Below are 19,436 nucleotides of genomic sequence, written 5' to 3'. Positions count from 1 at the left end.
TGGTGAGGCATGCAATGTCACATTCACCTGGTTATAGGTTAATGTACACTGAAAGAGATGTCTCTGCTGATGTGTGAGATGTCACATTCACCTGGTTATAGGTTAATGTACACTGACAGTGATGTTTCTGGTGATGCATGAGATGTCACCTTCATCTGGTTATAGGTTAATGTACACTAAAAGTGATGCCTCTGATGGTGGGTGAGATGTCACCTCTTCCTGGTCATAGCTTAATCTATGCGGAAGGTGATGTCTCTGATGATATGTGAGATGTCACCTACACCTGGTCATAGGTTAATATACACTGAAAGTGATGTCTCTGCTGATGTGTGAGATGTCACCTCCACCAGGTTATAGGTTAATATACCCTGAAAGTGATGTCTCTGCTGATGTGTGAGATGTCACCTCCACCAGGTTATAGGTTAATATACCCTGAAAGTGATGTCTCTGCTGATGTGTGAGATGTCACCTTCACCTGGTTATAGGTCAATGTACACTGAAAGTGATGTCTATGCTGATGCGTGAGATGTCACCTTCACCTGGTTATAGGTTAATATACCCTGAAAGTGATGTCTCTGGTGAGGCATGCAATGTTACATTCACCTAGTTATAGGTTAATATACACTGAAAGTGATGCCTCTGATGGTGTGTGAGATGTCACCTCTTCCTGGTCATAGCTTAATCTATGCGGAAGGTGATGTCTCTGATGTGATGATATGTGAGATGTCCCCTCCACCTGGTCATAGGTTAAAATACACTGAAAGTGATGTCTCTGCTGATGTGTGAGATGTCACCTTCACCTGGATATAGGTTAATATACCCTGAAAGTGATGTCTCTGCTGATGGGTGAGATATCACCTTGACCTGGTTATAGGTTAATATACCCTGAAAGTGATATTTCTGGTGGTGCATGAGATGTCACCTTCATCTGGTTATAGGTTAATATACACTAAAAATTATGCTTCTAGTGATTCGCGAGATGTCACCTTCACCTGGTTATAGGTTAATATACCCTGAAAGTGATGTCTCTGCTGATGTGTGAGACGTCACCTTCACCTGGTTGTAGTGGCTTCTCAGAGAGACACCTGCCATAAAATCTTCCATATTACTCGTGCCCCGCCCACTTCTGGTCGGTACCAAATGCCTCTGCATTTGTGTGTTTTTCAATGAACAAGTTCATTTAAATATTTGCATGCTTTCTGCATTGAAACCTTGGTTCTTAGAGGAACCTCCAATGGCAATTCGCTGTGGTCTTTGACGCGCCTTCCTGCCGTCTGCCACCAAACATTTCGACTGCTTCCCTCATGTCTCATCCATCGTGTTTGTAATGAGCAGCGCCGTACGAATAAAGCGTTAGACAAAAAGTGCCATGTTGAGGTGTGGCGCGTGGGCGCCTTTCTAAGGGAGGACGGGCTGTGACCACAGACAGTCATAGTATATCTACCTGAGCTATATAATATGCATTAACAAGCTTAGAGAAACGTCCACCCCGGCCGGGTCTGGGCCAGCAAGAGGTGACAATTCATTGATGGAACTTCAGTTCATTTATTCCGCGAACCTCAGACAGACATTCCGATGTCCACATTCGGTCAAGTATTTGGTCACATTTCCTTTCTGAAGCTCATTAATTCCCCGTCCTAATCGTCAGATGGTAATTTAGACAATACAAAATAACTTTACTTCTGAAATCTGCCTTTTGACTTATTGAATTCCACACATTGCTTTTAGTGTATTTTCTGGCTTTGGCGTTCGCGGGCTGAAACGAAAAGTCTTACACGGTGCTTGAAAAGGAAAAACTTTAGTGCCAGAGTACGTGCTTTTTTCTGAGAAGTGCCGGTACTCTCCAATTAAAAGTGTTACGTTTTTCGTGAGATGTGCTGGTACCCTCCCTCTCAAAATATAAAAAGTGCCGGTACTCAGTACCGGACAGTACTGGCCCATTTAAAGCACTGGTTTTATAAGAACCATGGACAAGATCTCACGATAATTTTTCGTTGCCTTTGTAAAGCTCACTCACGCCTTGTAAATTAAACCGAAGTGACCCTGATATTTAGCGGTGTACATGCCCAGCTGGTTGGCTTTCTGCAGAGGGTCACAAAGTGTCCCTTCCGGTTTACGCTCGACCTGGTTGCTGTGACATAAACATCACATCTTTGTCTGTCCTCGGGTGTAACCCGAGTGGGTGGTGAAGTATACAATGGTAAGGGGAGACCCCAATCGCTTCCTCGCGCCACCCCCTCCATTGTACGGTTCTAATTTCTTGGAAACGCAAATTACGTAATGACTGGTGCCCGTGTGCTTGGTGAGGCCTGTAACCGTATCCTTCCACCCCTCCCGCCCACAGGACCTCCTTCCCGAGGTATCCGGTTTAGCATCATTCTCACACTGTGCAGCCACCGTGGAAGGGACCCGCTGCGGCACCAACAGTATCAGGTGGACCTGGAAAATATTCTCCGAAATCCAAGAAGGGCGCATGCTGAAAACGAAACAAATAATCCTCATCACCATGGAATCCAAATCTTTTTTGGAAAAAGAAAATGTGTTTGCTTCTTCCTCGCTTCCTGGCACTCGGAAATGACCCGGACTGAGGGCAGCTTCAAAAGGCTGGATGCGGTTGGTGTAGAGTTTTTGGCACCTGAAAACCGGCCAAGATCCAGGCGTGTTTCGGCACCGATGCTTCTTCAGGGCAGTTGGGCCACCTGAAGTTTGGATCATCAGCAGGAGGGGAGACTGCACAACAGAGAGTAATAGAGGCTACGCGTGAGTTGGTGGAGTCCTCAGGGCACTGAAGAGAACTGGTTGAGATCTTAACGTGTTTCGGCACCGATGCTTCTTCAGGGCAGTTGGTCCACCTGATGTTTGGATCTTCAGCAGGTGGGGAGACTGTACATCACAGAGCAATAGCGACTACGCGTGAGTTGGTGGGGTTCCCTGAAGAGAACTGGTTCAGATTTTAACGTGTTTGGTCACCGATGCTTCCTCAGGGCAGTTGGTCCACCTGAAGTTTGGATCATCGGCAGAAGGGGAGACTGTGCATCAGAGAGCAGTAGAAACTACGTGTGAGTTGGTGGAGTTCTCAGGGCACTGAAGAGAACTGGTTGAGATCTTAACGTGTTTCGGCACCGATGCTTCTTCAGGGCAGTTGGTCCACCTGATGTTTGGATCTTCAGCAGGTGGGGAGACTGTACATCACAGAGCAATAGCGACTACGCGTGAGTTGGTGGGGTTCCCTGAAGAGAACTGGTTCAGATTTTAACGTGTTTCGTCACCGATGCTTCCTCAGGGCAGTTGGTCCACCTGAAGTTTGGATCATCGGCAGAAGGGGAGACTGTGCATCAGAGAGCAGTAGAAACTACGTGTGAGTTGGTGGAGTTCTCAGGGCACTGAAGAGAACTGGTTGAGATCTTAACGTGTTTCGGCACCGATGCTTCTTCAGGGCAGTTGGTCCACCTGATGTTTGGATCTTCAGCAGGTGGGGAGACTGTACATCACAGAGCAATAGCGACTACGCGTGAGTTGGTGGGGTTCCCTGAAGAGAACTGGTTCAGATTTTAACGTGTTTCGGCACCGATGCTTCTTCAGGGCAGTTGGTCCACCTGAAGTTTGGATCATCGGCAGAAGGGGAGACTGTGCATCAGAGAGCAGTAGAAACTACGTGTGAGTTGGTGGAGTTCTCAGGGCACTGAAGAGAACTGGTTGAGATCTTAACGTGTTTCGGCACCGATGCTTCCTCAGGGCAGTTGGTCCACCTGAAGTTTGGATCATCAGCAGAAGGGAAGACTGTATATCGGAAAGCAATAGCGACTACCCGTGAGTTGGTGGGGTTCTCAGGGCACTGAAGAGCAGGGTACCAGCTGAGATGAGACCACAGCACGGCATGCCTCCATTATGAAACAGGTAAATGGCGGGGAATGGGAAACAAGGGTCAGAGAGTCAGAGGATGTGCGCCCCAAGTCCCACATGGAGCTCCCCACTCTAAGTTACTTCTGTGGCAAGTGTCTCATACTACCATAATTTTAGCGACCGAAGTCCCCCCAGGACAACCACCATGCCCACAGTCCAGAGCATTTCCAATGCCCAGAAGTAATACCCATTCACTCCTTGGCATCTTTGCTAAGACTACCTACAAAGGCTCCGTCTGCTTTTCAGAAAGGTGGCCACGTTCCCACTTGGACCTTACTAGAGATTACAGACTGATCTCACGCACTGTCAACGCGCAGAGAAGCAGGTGTTAGGAGAGTCTGCTGTACCCACCACTGTCTGGGGGCAAGGAGCCAACTTCGAGCTCAACTCCGCTTTATTTCATATTAATAGTTTGTATAACTCTTCATGCAGTGCTAAGGGTGCTTCAAGGCACTGTAAGGACAGGAGATCGGGAAAACTGTGACAAGGAGGGACCATGGGAGGGGACAGAACGGGGGAAATGAAAGGCTGAATGTGTCTTGTGGGTGGAGGGGACTCACTCAAGACAATATTAGTTCTCAGAAGTGAGTGATGTTGCGTTGTGGGAACAGGCTCTCGGTGTCTGACTCAAGGCCTGGACAGAGCAGGCGAGGGAATGAGGGCGGGGCTGGCCAGGGACGTTTTTGGTCCCGGTCTGCCTATGCGAGGGGAAAAATGGGAAGCAATGTATTTATATAATTCGCATTATTAACTTGCCCTAGTTTTCTCGGAAAGTAACCGATGGTTAGAGCAGCGTCCGAAATAAAGGGCCCTGTTGCCACAGAAGATATCTCGCCTCTAAGACCGGAGCACTGCCTAACTTTCCCAGGTCAATGCGTGATGCGCTGCTTCTTTGCATTCTGGGACTTGTAGTCCTGTTTTATAATTGAATAAACAAGACTTCTACTTCAAGAATTGACAGAAAAAACTTGGACTGGTGCAGCACATCACGCATGGACCTGGGAAACTTGGCAGAGCTGCGTCCGGGCCAGACCCGAGCCAAAGACGGTTCTTGGGAGGAGCAGGTGAGACCAGTGGCATTGAGTCCTGGTCTCACCTGTGGCATCGAGGCCTGTGGCATCGAGCCCTGGTCTCACCTATGGTATCGAACCCTGGTCTCATCTGTGGCATCGAGGCCTGGTGTCACCTGTGGCATCGAGCCCTGGTCTCACCTATGGCATCGAGGCCTGGTCTTACCTGTGGCATCGAGCCTTGGTCTCACCTGTGGCATCGAGGCCTGGTCTCACCTGTGGCATGGAGGCCTGGTCTTACCTGTGGCATCGAGCCCTGGTCTCACCTGTGGCATCTGCATGGAGGCCTGGTCTCACCTGTGGTATCGATGCCTGGTCTCACCTGTGGCATCGAGGCCTGGTCTCACCTGTGGCATGGAGGCCTGGTCTTACCTGTGGCATCGAGCCCTGGTCTCACCTTTGGTATCTGCATAGAGGCGTGGTCTCACCGGTGGTATCGATGCCTGGTCTCACCTGTGGCATCAAGGCCTGTTCTCACAAGTGGCATCTCCATCAGGCCTGGTATCACCTGTGGCATCGAGCCCTGGTCTCTCCTGTGGCATCGAGGTCTGGTCTGACCTCCACCTGTGCTTTGTCTCCGCAGCCTGAAGCCCCAGCGAGAGTCTCCGTCTTCGACATCTTCCCACAGGCCCTCGCCGGACAGGTAAGGGCTGGCCACAGACAATGTGCCAGGGGGAGGAAAGGGTGAGCGGGGGGGGGGGGGGGGGGCTGTCAGCCTTTCTCTATTGACCTATTATAAACCGAGCGGAACCAGCGAGCGCTGTCGGACACTGTCACACAGGTATTTCCATTGTGTTCTGTTGCACAGTCTGCATAGCGCTGCATACTGCCATGGGGTCTCAAAGCGCTTCCCTTCACATCAGCTTCCTGGGCGCACTTCTTCGGAGTGCATGGTAGGGGCCATCGGTTGTAGTTAGCAGGGGCGTAGCTTCAGGGGGAGTGTTTGGGGTGTTACACCGCATTCATAAATGTATTTTTTGGTAAATTGTTGGGTATATGTGATTTCAGTCTGGTATGGTAAGGTGTCTGTTGGATTTTTACGCACACCAGACAAAAACGCACACGCACCCTCTTCCTCTCTCAAAGTAGTTTCTTTAAGTGCCGGAGTCTAGGATGTCAATGTGTGCTTTTTGAGACCAAAAACACAATTGCCTTTAGTCATTTTTTTAGATTGATGTGGGCATGGCAGCTTCCCTGCAAAAGTTTACAAAAATCATGACACAACAAGCATTACCAAAACAATGTTGGCAAACGCCAGGCCTATTGGGTTGGCTGATGCATGCATTGGAGCAAGTTGCACCTGACTGGAGAGCCCCAGCTAGTGCGAGAAAGGTCTTGGGTTTCTTGTGTTCTGGCTCAGGGAGGACCTGGCTTAGCAATAGGTGCTGGACTGTTCCTACTGGAGCAGGACCAAGACTGATTTACATTTGGCTGGGTCTAATCAGAGGTGGCATCATAGGAAAAAGATGATTGGTTGAGATGTGGCCCGATAATTACCAGTGGCTAAGATTAATTCAAGTGTTCCACCCATCGTTTTTTTGTTTAATATGTTACTCAGAACCTCATGGGAGTGCATGTGTCCCTTGCTCTCTCCCCTTATTCCAAACTTGACAGTCATACACAGGTTTGCATGCCAGTGCCAGCTACCTTTGACAAAGCCAATAGATCTCCTCCTTCAAATCTGCAACCATTTGGCTTTGCCTGTGCTTCTCTTAAGAGTTCTCTGATTCTATTTCACTACATTCATGTGCCTGGGAGGAGGCAGGTTTTTAATGGTTTATGCAACTTGAGGTGCTCACGAATTATTTTTTATTGTAGATGGAATAGATTTCAAAATCTTAGCCATCTGCACTGAGAAGCCAGAACAGTTTTAGAAGGAAAGGCTGGCCAATGGTGGGTCTAATGTAAAGTAAATGTATCTGGTATGGCCGTAGTTTCAGAGTTCACGTAAAAGGAAAAGTGGTCCTGGGCATTGAAGGTTTGACTCACAGTGCACATTGTTTTAAAGATATTACATCTAGCCTGTGGGAAGCAGTGTAATGGTTTAAGCTGGTGAGATGGCAAGATTCACAGATCACTGTCTTAGACCTCCTGTCTGCATTATCTGTAATTTATGAATCCTGTGGAGAGGAACTCCAAGACATACACTATGAGGATAGTCTGGACGGAGGAGTGCCTCAGGACCTCAGCCTCTCTTCCGGAATTCAGGAAAGGACTCAAGACCTGGCTGTTCAACTGACCCCCGGAAGTAGCACAGCACGCAGCGCCTGGATACCCTCACAGGTGATCAGCCGCGCATTACAAATCCTGTTTGATTGGTTGAGGTTGGTATTCCTTATTCCGTTTAAGGTACAGGAAGTAAGGAAAGCTTCGACAGGGTTAACATCATGTAAAAGATCCTTTATTCTCGTGATTAACCCTTGTCACAAGGGAACGATTGGAGTCCATATGCACCCCAGGTCCCTTACATGGTTTGATGGGGTCAAGTTCTTTTGGCAGATGGTGGCTATTCTAGGTGATAGATGGTTATTTTCTGAAAACTAGCACCCCATGTTTCCACAAGTTTAGGTTAAGGTGCTTGTTAGAAATGGGGTCTCTAGTTGGCAGCGGTATACACCCTTGTCCAAATAGGGACCACAACCCTAGTCAGGGTAAGTCAAACACAATCCAAATGATCCTGTGCCCACCCTCCGGTAGCTTGGCACTGAGCAGTCAGGCTTAACTTAGAAGGCAATGTGTAAAGTATTTGTGCAATAAATCATACAGTAACACATTGAAAATACCACAAAAATACACCCAGCAGGTTTAGGAAAATAGATATTATTTATCTGAATAAATTAAGGCCAAAACAATGAAAATCCAATGTACATAAGCAGAGCTACGAATTTTTAAAGATTAAATCCAACTAAAGCGCCTAGAAAACACAATAGCTCCAACTGCGGCTATCACGGCATAGTTGACGGAGTAGTTCCCAACAAAACGACACCACTGGTGCCTGTCACAGAGTCACACGGACCCCCAGGTACACTACCTTTGGAAAACGAAGAACAACGGCCTTGCACGGAGTCGGAGAGAGGCGTCGCTGGAGTCTGTGCGGCAACAGTCCCTTATGGCATCCGAGGAGGTGAGGCTTCGGTTCTGCCCTGCAGAGCAGGCGGAGGTGAGGCATCGGTTCCGTCCGGAGGTCGGGGGAGTTGAAGCGGCGTCACCCGCAATGCGTCGGTCCTTTGCAACCCAGTGGGGTCGCTGCTTCCAGTCCGTCAGGATGTGATATGTTGACTTTGCAGTGTCGTGAGGACCCTGAGTGACATCAGTGGAGTCGCGGCAACGTTAGACTTGCGTTGCAGGCCGGAGTCATTGCGTGCAGCGAGGTCCAGGGAGCAGCCTGCAGCATCGCTGCAGTCGTTCCAGAGTCGCTGGAGTCGGAAACTAGCAAAAAGCTAGCTAAGTGAAGCCTTTTTGGTCCTGAGGCTTCAGGAAAGAGGAGGCAAGTTCAATCCAAGCCCTTGGAGAGCACTTCTCAGCAAAGTCAGAAGGCAGCAGGGCAACAGCAGGGCAGCAGCCCTTCACAGCAAAGCAGTCTAGATGAGTCCTTTGGGGAGCCAGGCAGTTCCTCTTGACAGGTTGCAGGTTCAGATCCAGAAGTGTCTGAGTTGGTAGGGCCAGAGACCCAGTTTATATAACCAAAAGATGCCTTTGAAGTGGGGGAGACTTCAAAGAGTGGTTTTGAAGTGCACAACTTCCCCTTTCAGTACAGGTCTGTCTGCCAGGGTCCCAGTAGGGGGTTTGGCAGTCCATTATGTGAGGGCAGGCCACTAGCCTTTGAAATGTAAGTGTCAGACCCTCCACCCTTCCAGCCCAGGAAGACCCATTCAGTGTGCAGATGAGTGCAGGTGTGACTGAGTGTCCTGTGTTTGTGATTGTCTGGGTGAAATGCACAAGGGAGCTGTCAACCAGCCCAGACGTTGATTGGAGACAGGCTGTAAGGCACAGATGGATTTTAAGGGCAGAGGAATGCTCACTTTCTAAAAGTAAAAACAACAAATGATGGACAGAATGCAGAACAAATCAAACATTCACCCCCAGTCACAGATTTGGGTTTAATCCATCATTTTATTTTGCTTGCCACGCCATTCCAGTTTGGACCGAGCCATATGCAAATCAGTCTTGGCCCGTTCCCCTTGGGAACAGTCCAGCCCGAACTGCCAGACCAGGTCTTCCCTGGACCAGAAACAAGCATCCTGGGACCGGTTTCGGGGTATCACCCCTCTTCAGCCAGGCTAGCTTGAATCTGGTGGCATAGTGAGCACGGGACCCACGTGTGGGCGTACCCTTCCCACTTGGGGCGACAAAGCAAAAAGAACAGTTAGTGGATGATGCACTTTCTAAAAGTGGCATTTCTAAAATAGTAATATGAAATCCATCCTCACTGATAAGCAGGATTTTGTATTACCATTCTGGCCATACTAAATATGACCTAGATCTGATCAGAATCTACAACTCAAACAGTATATGAGGGTAGCCCTAATGCTATCCTATGAAAGGAGCAGGCCTCACAGTAGTGGAAAATGAATTTAGGAGTTTTCCACTACCAGGATATATAAAACACACATGTACATGTCCTGCCTTTTACCTATGTAGCACCTGCCCTATGGGTTACCTAGGGTCTACCTTAGGGGTGATGTATATGTAGAAATAGGGGAGTTTAAGGCTTGGCAAGTACTTTTAAATGCCAAGTCGAAGTGCAGTGAAACTGCATGCACAGGCCTTGCAATGGCAGGCCTGAGACAAGGTTAAGGGGCTACTTATGTGGGTGGCACAGTCAGTGCTGCAGGCCCACTAGTAGCATTTAATATACAGTCCCTGGGCACCTGTAGTACACTTTGGTAGGGACTTACAAGTACATCAAATATGCCAGTTGGGTATGAGCCAATGTTACCATGTTTTTAGGGAGAGAGCACATGCACTTTAGCACTGGTTAGCAATGGTGAAGTGCCCAGAGTCCTAAAGCCAGCAAAAATGAGGTCAGAAAAGAAGAGGAGGGAGGCAAACAGTTTGGGGATAACCCTGCAGAAAGGCCATTTGCAACAGTGCTTAACACCTAGTGGTCAACCACTTGGAGGTACTGGCTTATGGCACAGGAATCGAGAATTGAGGGGTTTTCTTGCTGTAATATGAATTGTGTGTGTGTGTCATGAGTGTAATTGTAGCACTTGATGTTGAAGGAGGAGATGGGGTAGGGTGAGGCCTGAGTTACACATTAACGAGAAGTGAGTCAGTGATAGTGCTTGTGGGAATCGGGCTGTGGAGGGGAAAGGTGCAGAATATAAAGTGCTATGGTGAGGTACGTGGTAGAGAGAAAGGGGACAGGGCCTGAGTACTTACGCCTCTGTGGCAGTGTGGGAGGATGAACCGTATCACCTGCCGATGAGACGCCCAGTAATAGACAGGTCATCACTCCATTATAACTGGCGATAGTCTTATGTCATCCCATGTGCCACTGCAGTTTCCATGCTACGAGCAGGGCCGGATCTGGTTTGGTAAGTAGAAACAAGGTTCAATGAAGGCTGATTGTTGGCTGAAATCAGATCTTTCTGTTAGTTTGCCTAAAATGGACCATTGTGCATTGGTGATAGAAGTAGCAGTTAGATCACTGCATAGTTCCTTTGAAAAGGTTTCATAGGTGAGGTCTTGAGTTTGTTCGGCAGTTGTCCAGAGTGTCTGTCAGTGTTCTGCCCAGGATGGCTGCTGAGCTATCAGTGAAGTCTTTCTTGAATATGTTATGTTAGTTTAACTTCTAACACACACAAATCACCCTAGGAGGGGTATCTCGGTGCTACGCAGATCACAGACAGAAAATGGAACTAGTAGGCCACAAGCAAAGCTGCTTTGAGAAGTTTCCTAAATTTGAAGTGGTCCTTACATTGCCGAACCTGGAGTGGAAGCTTATTCCAATTTAGAGGGGCTAAATATGAAAAGGATCTTCTCCAGATCTGGTCTTCCCAATCTGTGGGAATATAAGCAAGGCTTTGTCACTTGATCTTAAGGATCTGCCTGGCCAGGCTGGAATGAGCTTAGTGGATAAATAGCTCAGGCCTTTCCCATCCAAGGACTGGTGTGTCAGACAGCATACTTTAAAGACAATTACCTTACAGATTGGCAGCCAATGAAGGGAGCGCAGAAGTGGAGAAGTGGCTGTCCTAGCTGGAAGATTGCTGATGGGACGAGCTGCCGTATTTGTAACAACTTGCAGTTTATTCAAGACTGTCTCATTGGAAAAAGCCCGTAAAGCATTGCAATAGCCCAAGCGGCCCATAACCAATGCTTGGACCAAGGTCTTCCTCACAGAATGTGGGAGGAGGGGAGAGACTCTCCGTAAGAGACGCAGCGCATGAAAGCAAGAGCTAATTGTGGTCCCGACCTGTTCTTTCATAGCGAGCCATTGGTCAAGACAAACGCCCAGGTTTTTTACAACTAATTTAGGGGTTGGAGCAGGGCCCAAGTCAGAGGGCTACCAGTCAGGAGTCCAAAGTTGTTGTGCCATGTCAAACAGCATAATCTCCATTTTATTGGGGTTCAGCTGGTGACAATTATGTCACCCAAGCTGCAGTAGCAGTCATGCCTGCTGAGAAACGTGCTATAGCACTATGCAGATCTTTATTGAGAGGGATGATTTAGCTGCGTGTCATGTATGTATGTATGTATGTGTTTTTTATTTATAAAGCGCATTCCTGCCGAGGCATCGAAGCACTAGGAAGGTAAGGAGAAGAGCCCACGGAGTAAAGAGAAATTTAAAGGAAAACACTAGCGTGGAAAAAGCAATGTTTTGACCAGAACTCTTAAAGGCTAAGAAATTTTTGTTCCTTCCTGATAACCAGGGGAAGAGAGCTCCAACATTTAGATGCAGCCACCGTATAAGCTTTTTCTCCCCATTTCGCTTTATAGGTGCGGGGGACCTCAGTTCTGGAAGCTCCTACCGAGCGGAGTTGTCGATTGGGTTTATACCAACGTAGCCTGGAAGTCAAATATTTAGAACCATTTCCGTGTACTGCTTTGTAAGTCAGACAAAAGGTCTTAAAAATAATACGCTGGGCCACTGGAAGCCAGTGTAGTTGTTTTAAACTGCTACTGGCCGATGCTGAACATGGGAGGTCCAAAATAGCCGAGCAGCAGTATTTTGAATCAACTGAAGTTTCTTTAGAGATGTTTTATCCAAATTAAGCATCAAAGCATTGCAATAGTCCAATTTGTATACTACCAATGCTAAAGTCACTGTAATTCTCCATTCCGTTTGAAGAAAAGGGAAAACTTTCTTTAGCATCTTCAATGTCCAAAAACTAGTTTTAACAATGTGATTGACATGCGATCTAAAGGAGAAGCAATTGTCAAAAGTGACTCCTAAATTTTTTGTAGCAGTAATAGGAGCTGGGAGAGTGCCACAGTCTATCGGCCACTAGCGAGAGTTCCACAATTCCTTTCCTGATCCAAAGCATAATATTTCAGTTTTATGTCATGAACATATGACAATGGTATGAAGTCAAATATTTTAATAACTTTGGCGGGGGGCATAGATGTTAAAAAGTGTAGGGGCCTTGGGGCACCCTCTTGTCAAGTTTCAAAGTACCCGATTTGTAGTCCCCTAGATTGATGGTGTAAGTACGGTTTGATATATAAATGTTCGTAACATGGGTCTTCTAGTAATCCTGATGAGACACAGGTTTTGGTAAGGCTGAAGAATTAATCGCTAATGTCAAGATATTTTTTTCAGCTCATAGGCTTTTGAGGTGAAGGGGTTTGCCGGGGGTAGCTTTGTGTGTGAATAACTGTGAGGTAGATTATTCCATATTCTGGAATTCCATAATTATCTTGTCAAGTTAATTTGATGGAGAGGTGACATCTGAAATGCATCAGGAGTGATATAGGGCCATATGTATGAACACATTTTCCCATAGACACAGAATGGGTAAAAACCTTTGATACATCTGGCCCCTAATCTTTTTTTCACAGCTGCTCCAAAGCACTGGTTTGCCATTGAGGTTGCATGTTTTATTCCAGCATCATTCCAGAACCCCTTTACCCATTTTGGGGATAATAATACAGATTTAGGGAGGGGCACGATTGTAATGGACAGATGTCAGGTATAGGTTGTTAGGTAGGGGGGTGATTAGTTAAGCTATGGAAAATCCATTTTTTCTAGCATCTATCGATTACTTTATGATTTGTGGGGTACTAGTCAGCGGTGACACCAAGATATGAAGGTTGAACTTTGTAATTGTCAATTGAGGTGATGTAATGTTTTTCAGTCACAGTGATGTTTGAATTGTATGTCTAGTTATCTGGACAGAAACATACATTATTTGAACAAGGTTAGGTGATCCTAGGTTGGAAAGGAGGCAGTTTAGGCAGATAAAAGTTTTGGAGTGTGCAATTGTAGAGATGTATTATTACAGTCTTGGAGACAACGTCCATGAAGGGCTCAGCAAATAACGAATTGCATGGGAAAGGTCAGTAAATAAAAATAAATTGGGCTGCGATGGTTGTGGATGGAGAGCATTGGATGGGGACATATTGGCATTCCCAGCAGTGTAATCTTGAATAGATTTGGTCTTTAGAGAGCTATTGCGGACAATGACTAGTCCTCCACCAAACATCTTTGTGGGTTGATTCATGATCAATATCTTGCAGCCCAAGGTATGGCTTCATGGGAGATTGGTGGAGTATAGTTTCTCATTGGGGAAGATTAGAAAGCGAGAAGCATATTTTTAAGTGGACAGTGACATCATTCCAGGGTTATTGGTTGTAACCTAGGGAATACTGTGGAGCGAAATGTCCAGGACCACTGGTCTTATTGGTTGTACTTCTGTTCTAAGAGGGACTAAAATTATTTAGGGGTGTGGTGTTCACCCTGGGTGGGAGAAGCTTACCTCCATGACCACCTATGTGGCTCGTTGTGGGTCAGTCCAAACTTGTGTTTGTATTTCAAATGTGGTCTTATCTCTGCAGCTGAAGCCTGTCTTTCAGGCCTAGGTGGTATTCATTTCTGTCCAAAGGAGCTTGTGAATACTTGATTGAGTAGTTATGCAGATTTGCAGAGTGCACCATCACCCGACAGGATAGCCTGGTTTTGAGCAGGTGTGAGTCAAGCCAAACCTAGGGCCTAGTGGGAGTACTCGAAAAGCCAAGTCTTTACCTTCTTGCAGGATTCAGGAAGTGAGGCGGAGGCTCTTTTGTGTAGCCGCAGGGCATTCCATGCTTTAGAAGCAATGTAGGAGAAGGCTTGGCCACCGGATCTGGTTTTTTGTAAGTGTGGGATGTGTGCAGGTAGGAGTCTGAATAAGCAGCGGCGTCTGGAAGGTTTGGATAAGCAGAGGTGCCTGGAAGGTTTTTGAAAGCATCTGCAATTGTCAAGGTATGCTGGGCTAGTGTTATGTAGTGCCTTGAAAGCGTGGGTGAGGAGTTTCAATTGGTGGTAGAAGCTTAGATTACAGGGACCACTTTGAAATAGTGCATTCAGACCTGAAGAAAGATGCAGACCATCAAGAAAGATGTGTGAATACAGAAGGATTGATGCTCTATGTGGTCCACGGACGAGCAAAAGAGAAGCACCCACTGCAAAGCACAGCTGGAGACTACCTTTGGGATTCAACTAGGAGTGAGAGAGAAACTGCTAAAAAGAGAATATGCTCCATGGGGTTTACCCAGGTGCCCAAGAGGAGAAACCCACTGAGGGTGGCAGCTGTAGGGTGGAGATGTGTCTCTGGGGTCCATCTGGGAGTGAAAGAGGAGCAACGTAACTGGGAAGGAATGGGTAAAGAGTCAAGGGAGTAGCGATGGGAGCAAACCACTGAATGCAGCATTCAGGAGCGGGTAGTGAATATCCTGAAAATATGGCAAACATTCAGGGCTCTGAGACCTACGTTGGACATCCCTGGTCTGTCGGGTCCACTCAAGAGTGGAAAAAAAAGTAATATATGGGACAGCTAAAGACATATGAGCAAGGGAGTATCCAGAAAATTAAATTACCCCCACTTTGAAACAAATCTCTGATGGCACCAAGAAAGCAAAACAAGGGAGCCCAACCCCCCTCTTGAAGAGCTCCCCTGTCTCTTCCACTCAAACATCTATCCATGCATCTTCTCATCATCCCATCCACCCGCTGATATCCACCGTTTCACCTTCACATTCAGTCATCCATTCATTCAGCCTTCCTTCATTCCATCCAACCATCCATCCCCATTCACCCTTTCTCCCCTCCTTTCTTTCACCCAACCATCCACTCACCCACCACCCTTGCATCTTTCACCCATTCATCCACTCACGCAGCCTTTCATTCACCCATACATTCTCTCACCCATACACCCTTTCACCAGTTCTTTCACCAACACCCACACATCCTTTCATACATCCACCATGTCACTCATCCTTTCACCCATTCAGCCTTTCACCCATCCTTTCGCTCACCCATGCATCCCTTCTCCATCCAGTCTTTCACCCATCCACGCACCCTTTCACCCATGCATGCACCCTTTCACCCATCTTTTTACTCATGCATTCTTTCACCCAGCCACTATTTCACCTATTTCCCCTTTCACACATCGATCCACTCACCCATGCACCATTGAATCCACCCGCACTTTCACCCACAGCACGCACATCCATTCACAACACTCATCAGCATTCAAACATACACGCACGCACCAAACATTCATTTAAAAAAACACACACACACTTACCTTCAGCCTCGGAGGTCCCAGGAGAGTTGGGACTGCTGCCTTCCCTCATTGGCTAAACTTAGGTCAGCCAATGAGGGAAGGCAGCAGTCCCAGCCTTGTTACAGAGTGGGATGGGGTCAGTGAGACTTCTGACCCCCCCACTCTGTGACAAGGTGTCACTGATTGACACTCGCCCTGGGCACTTCAGGGCTTAAACCTGAAGCGCCTACGTCGGAGTCAATGGGTGACGCTTCCCTTTGTCACCAGGGGGAAGGGCCTCGAGGCACCTTTGCTGAGCCGAGGAGGTCACGCCCATAGGAGCTGTGACTTCTTCAGCCCAGCAAAGTTCAGCTCAGGCAGCCAGGAGTCTGCGCAAATTGCGCATGTCTCGCTCCTGGCTGCCTGAGCTGAACATGAAGAGGGGAAAAAGGTGGGGGGGGGGTTGGCCTATAGGACAGGCCGTGTCTGCCGCTCCCTCTGCTAAAGCAGGGGGTTGAAGAGATGCACCTGCACAGAAGAGTATGCTCTGCCAGAAGCAAGAGAAGGGCAGCCGACCCAGGCACCCACTTTGCAGGCGCCTGAGAGCATGTCCTTAGGGCCAGGGGTGGCTCCTTCGCAATGGCAGAGGAGCGTTGCCCCAGGAGCAGAAAGATAAAACAATATTTCATTATTGCTTTATCTTTCAGCTTCTGGCTCAGCCAGCAGCATGTTCAGGGAGGGGTGGGCTGGGCCATGGGAGGAGGGAGGGGGATGAGGATAGAGTGCACCTAAGTACGCATGTGTGTTTGGCTGGCCGTCTCAGGACGGCCAAACACACATGCACACTTAGGTTTCTCCAGCCCGGCTGTGTTGAACAATTGGGCTAGAGAAACTGCACAGACCCCGGGGTTGTGTCTAAGTGGCAGTCCGAGCCGCTCAGACCAATCCTGATGCTGCTCTCATGCTAGGTTTAGCAGGAAAGCAGCAGCAGGAATGCTTAGGAGCCTGTGATGGTGTCCCAGAGAATGCTAGGACACCACATTGAGGGAAGGAAGAGGAGCAACACGGCAGGAGATCGCAACGGGAAGAGGTACGTTTTTTTCTTAAATTCTTTTTTATTCTCCTCCCCCCTACAAAGCCCTTCCCCCCGCACACCCTCCCCTTCCCTTGAGATTGTGGCAGAGGAGCGTCGCCCCCCACCAGCAGCAGCAGCTGCAAAACTTGAAAAATAAAAAGATGATAAACCATGTTTATTATCTTTTTATTTTTCATGGGAGTGGGGCCATGGGGTATGACAGACAGGGATGGGGAGTTGTGCGCACTCCCCTCTGTGTGCATGTGTGTTTGGCCGGCTGTCTCAGGATGGCGAAACCCACATGCGCACTGAGCACTCTCCAACCCGAGCTGTGTTGCCAGGTTGGAGACAGCAAGCACAGGCTCCCAGTCTGCCTGGGACTGCAAAGCCAGGGCGTCAGGCCAATCCTAACTCTGCTCTCATGCTGCCAGCAACATGAGAGAAGCGTTATGATTGGCCGCAGGGTAGGCTCGGAGGCTCTACCTTCAGTGGAGCCTGAAGACCGGCGTTGCAGCGATGCTGGAGGTAAGTTTTTTTTTGGAACATATTGTTTGTCTAATGTGACATCATCATTGATAGGCCTGGTGGCAGTATAGCTGCAGTCTGTGTCGCTAAAGTCCTACATACGTGTTTTGTTTTTTTCTTTGATGGAAATTCATCAGCCTATTGTGGGGTCTGCTATTGTCAAATAGTCTCCATTCCACAAGCACAGGGACACAAAGGGCCCCTGGTGAACTCTAGCATGGCCCGCAGACCAGTAGTTCCCACACAACTGTCTCTACAAAGTGAACAGGTCCCGTTGAAGCCAGTTTTCTACTAGTCCACAGGGTTTCCAGGGACTTCAGAAGAATATGAAAGTGCTGGTGTTCTGCTATTCGAAAGTCACCATGCTAGTCCTATTTGCAAATGTAGTTCCCAACTGCAAGATATAAGAGTGGATTGTAATCAGGGTGTATTCAATTTCCCACTTGATAGGCCTGTGCCGTGGTAGAGGAGCGTTCATGGGACATACTGCAATACAAATACCACAGAGTTGTGACTTCTGCTGATGCCATGCTCCGAGTGGCCACCAAGCACCAGCCCTTAATTGTCAAAACCGGCACTTATGACACCAAGCCACACGGTGGCGCTGTTTGTCTAATTTAGAGATGGGCAAACAAATGTTTTATTACTTCAATAGACATTGAGAATGACTAATACCTGCTGCCCAAGCCATTCTTATAGCTTTAGGGGCCTGGATTAGTCTGGGTTGTCACACTTGTAGGAGCTTGAGGGTTAGTAGTTGTGTTGGTGCTGCCATTGGAAGGGCATCCAGGGGTAATGGGTGGTACAGTGGACTCCTGAAGAGGGCCTTGGCACTTCATTGTTTACATATTAAGCGCTGCCACTAAGTGTCACTACTGCTAATTCCATTCTTACCACTAGGTGGCAGTACTGTCTCTAGTTCAATAACTTCTGCCTCTCTCTCTCTCTCTCTCCTTCAGTCGCTGTATCCGCAGCTGCAGCACCTGGCTGGACATGGCACCCCTGGCCCTGATCCTGCAGCCGCAGAGCAGGTGAGGTACTATGCCAAGCTTACCGTCACTGTGCCATAACCAAAACGTGTCCGCGCAGCCCATGTCCTTCAGCACAACATTCCTCCTTGTGCATACCTGAAAAAGAAGCATTGGCAATAGGTCTGGCTTTTACATACCGATACCTCATTCAGAGGAGAGTCACCCCTAGGAACCAACAAGGGGCAGGGTTCTATGCAACAGGAATAACCGAGGTTCCCTCGTTGTGACTATATATCTCTCTAGTCTCCCATTACTTGTAACCCAAGGATTCACAACTGAGGTCTACTCCACATTTACTCATAAAACATCTCAATTTCAGATGCTGATATGCAGAAACACGACAAGATATGTGTTTATATAAACACAAAAGACTCTGTCCCACTATATGATTATAAAAATATCCCTTTATTCTTGTGACTAATTCTTCAAAAACATCATCCACATGTTTTAAAATTATGATTCATTATGAGATCATTAACATACTCTTAAGGTGCACTTTTGCACAATAGAAGTTATGAATTACACTCTTTAATACATTTTTCACAAATAAACCAAGGACAATATAAAATATATATAAATAAAAAGTTAAAACAAACTGTCGATGCAGCGTTTCGGTGGTTTTCGTGCTGGTGTACCCCACCTTCATCAGGACATATCAATAACAAATTACACCAAATTACTACGAGACAGAAAAACATAAATTGATCACTAATTTACACTAGTTAGGCTCTTGTCCAATCAAGGTTACGTCTGATGTATTTTCACTCATTACTATTATAAAATTCATTAATCAGTTTCATACCTAAAACGGGTTCATCCCTGTCGTACTGGACTGAAACACCGACGGCCGCTCCCATCTTCATAGTCTTATTCAAGAAGGTGCTTAGGCGTGAGACTGGTACCGAATCTGTAGCAAAACATCCATTATTATGCACCACACCCTTATTATTGGTTACTTTAAGTGAATGCTGTATAAGACTTTATTTACTTCCCACATATATAGTATGTTTTTGTATCCCCCACTCCTATACGGTCTACCCTGGATATAGAGCCTAGGCTCGGCCGTGCTATAAAGTAAAAGCCATATTGATGTATCACTTTGGCCTGTCCTTTGCATTATTCTTATACTTATACTTGACAA

At 47.3% G+C, this 19,436-nt stretch overlaps 1 long non-coding RNA gene across 1 annotated transcript; it reads left to right on the top strand.

Moving 5' to 3' along the window:
* Positions 1-2,739: 2,739 nt before the first annotated feature.
* Positions 2,740-18,295, top strand: LOC138247459 (uncharacterized). Its single transcript, XR_011194511.1, has 3 exons — positions 2,740-3,897; positions 5,557-5,616; positions 18,224-18,295. It is a non-coding gene; the product is annotated as an uncharacterized lncRNA (long non-coding RNA).
* The last annotated feature ends 1,141 nt before the right edge of the window (positions 18,296-19,436 follow it).

The sequence above is a fragment of the Pleurodeles waltl genome, chromosome 7 (genome assembly GCF_031143425.1).
Source record: "Pleurodeles waltl isolate 20211129_DDA chromosome 7, aPleWal1.hap1.20221129, whole genome shotgun sequence".
NCBI classification, from domain to species: Eukaryota; Metazoa; Chordata; class Amphibia; order Caudata; family Salamandridae; genus Pleurodeles; species Pleurodeles waltl.
The sequence above is the reverse complement of the archived record's forward strand: the minus strand, read 5'-3'. Positions and strand labels throughout refer to the sequence as shown.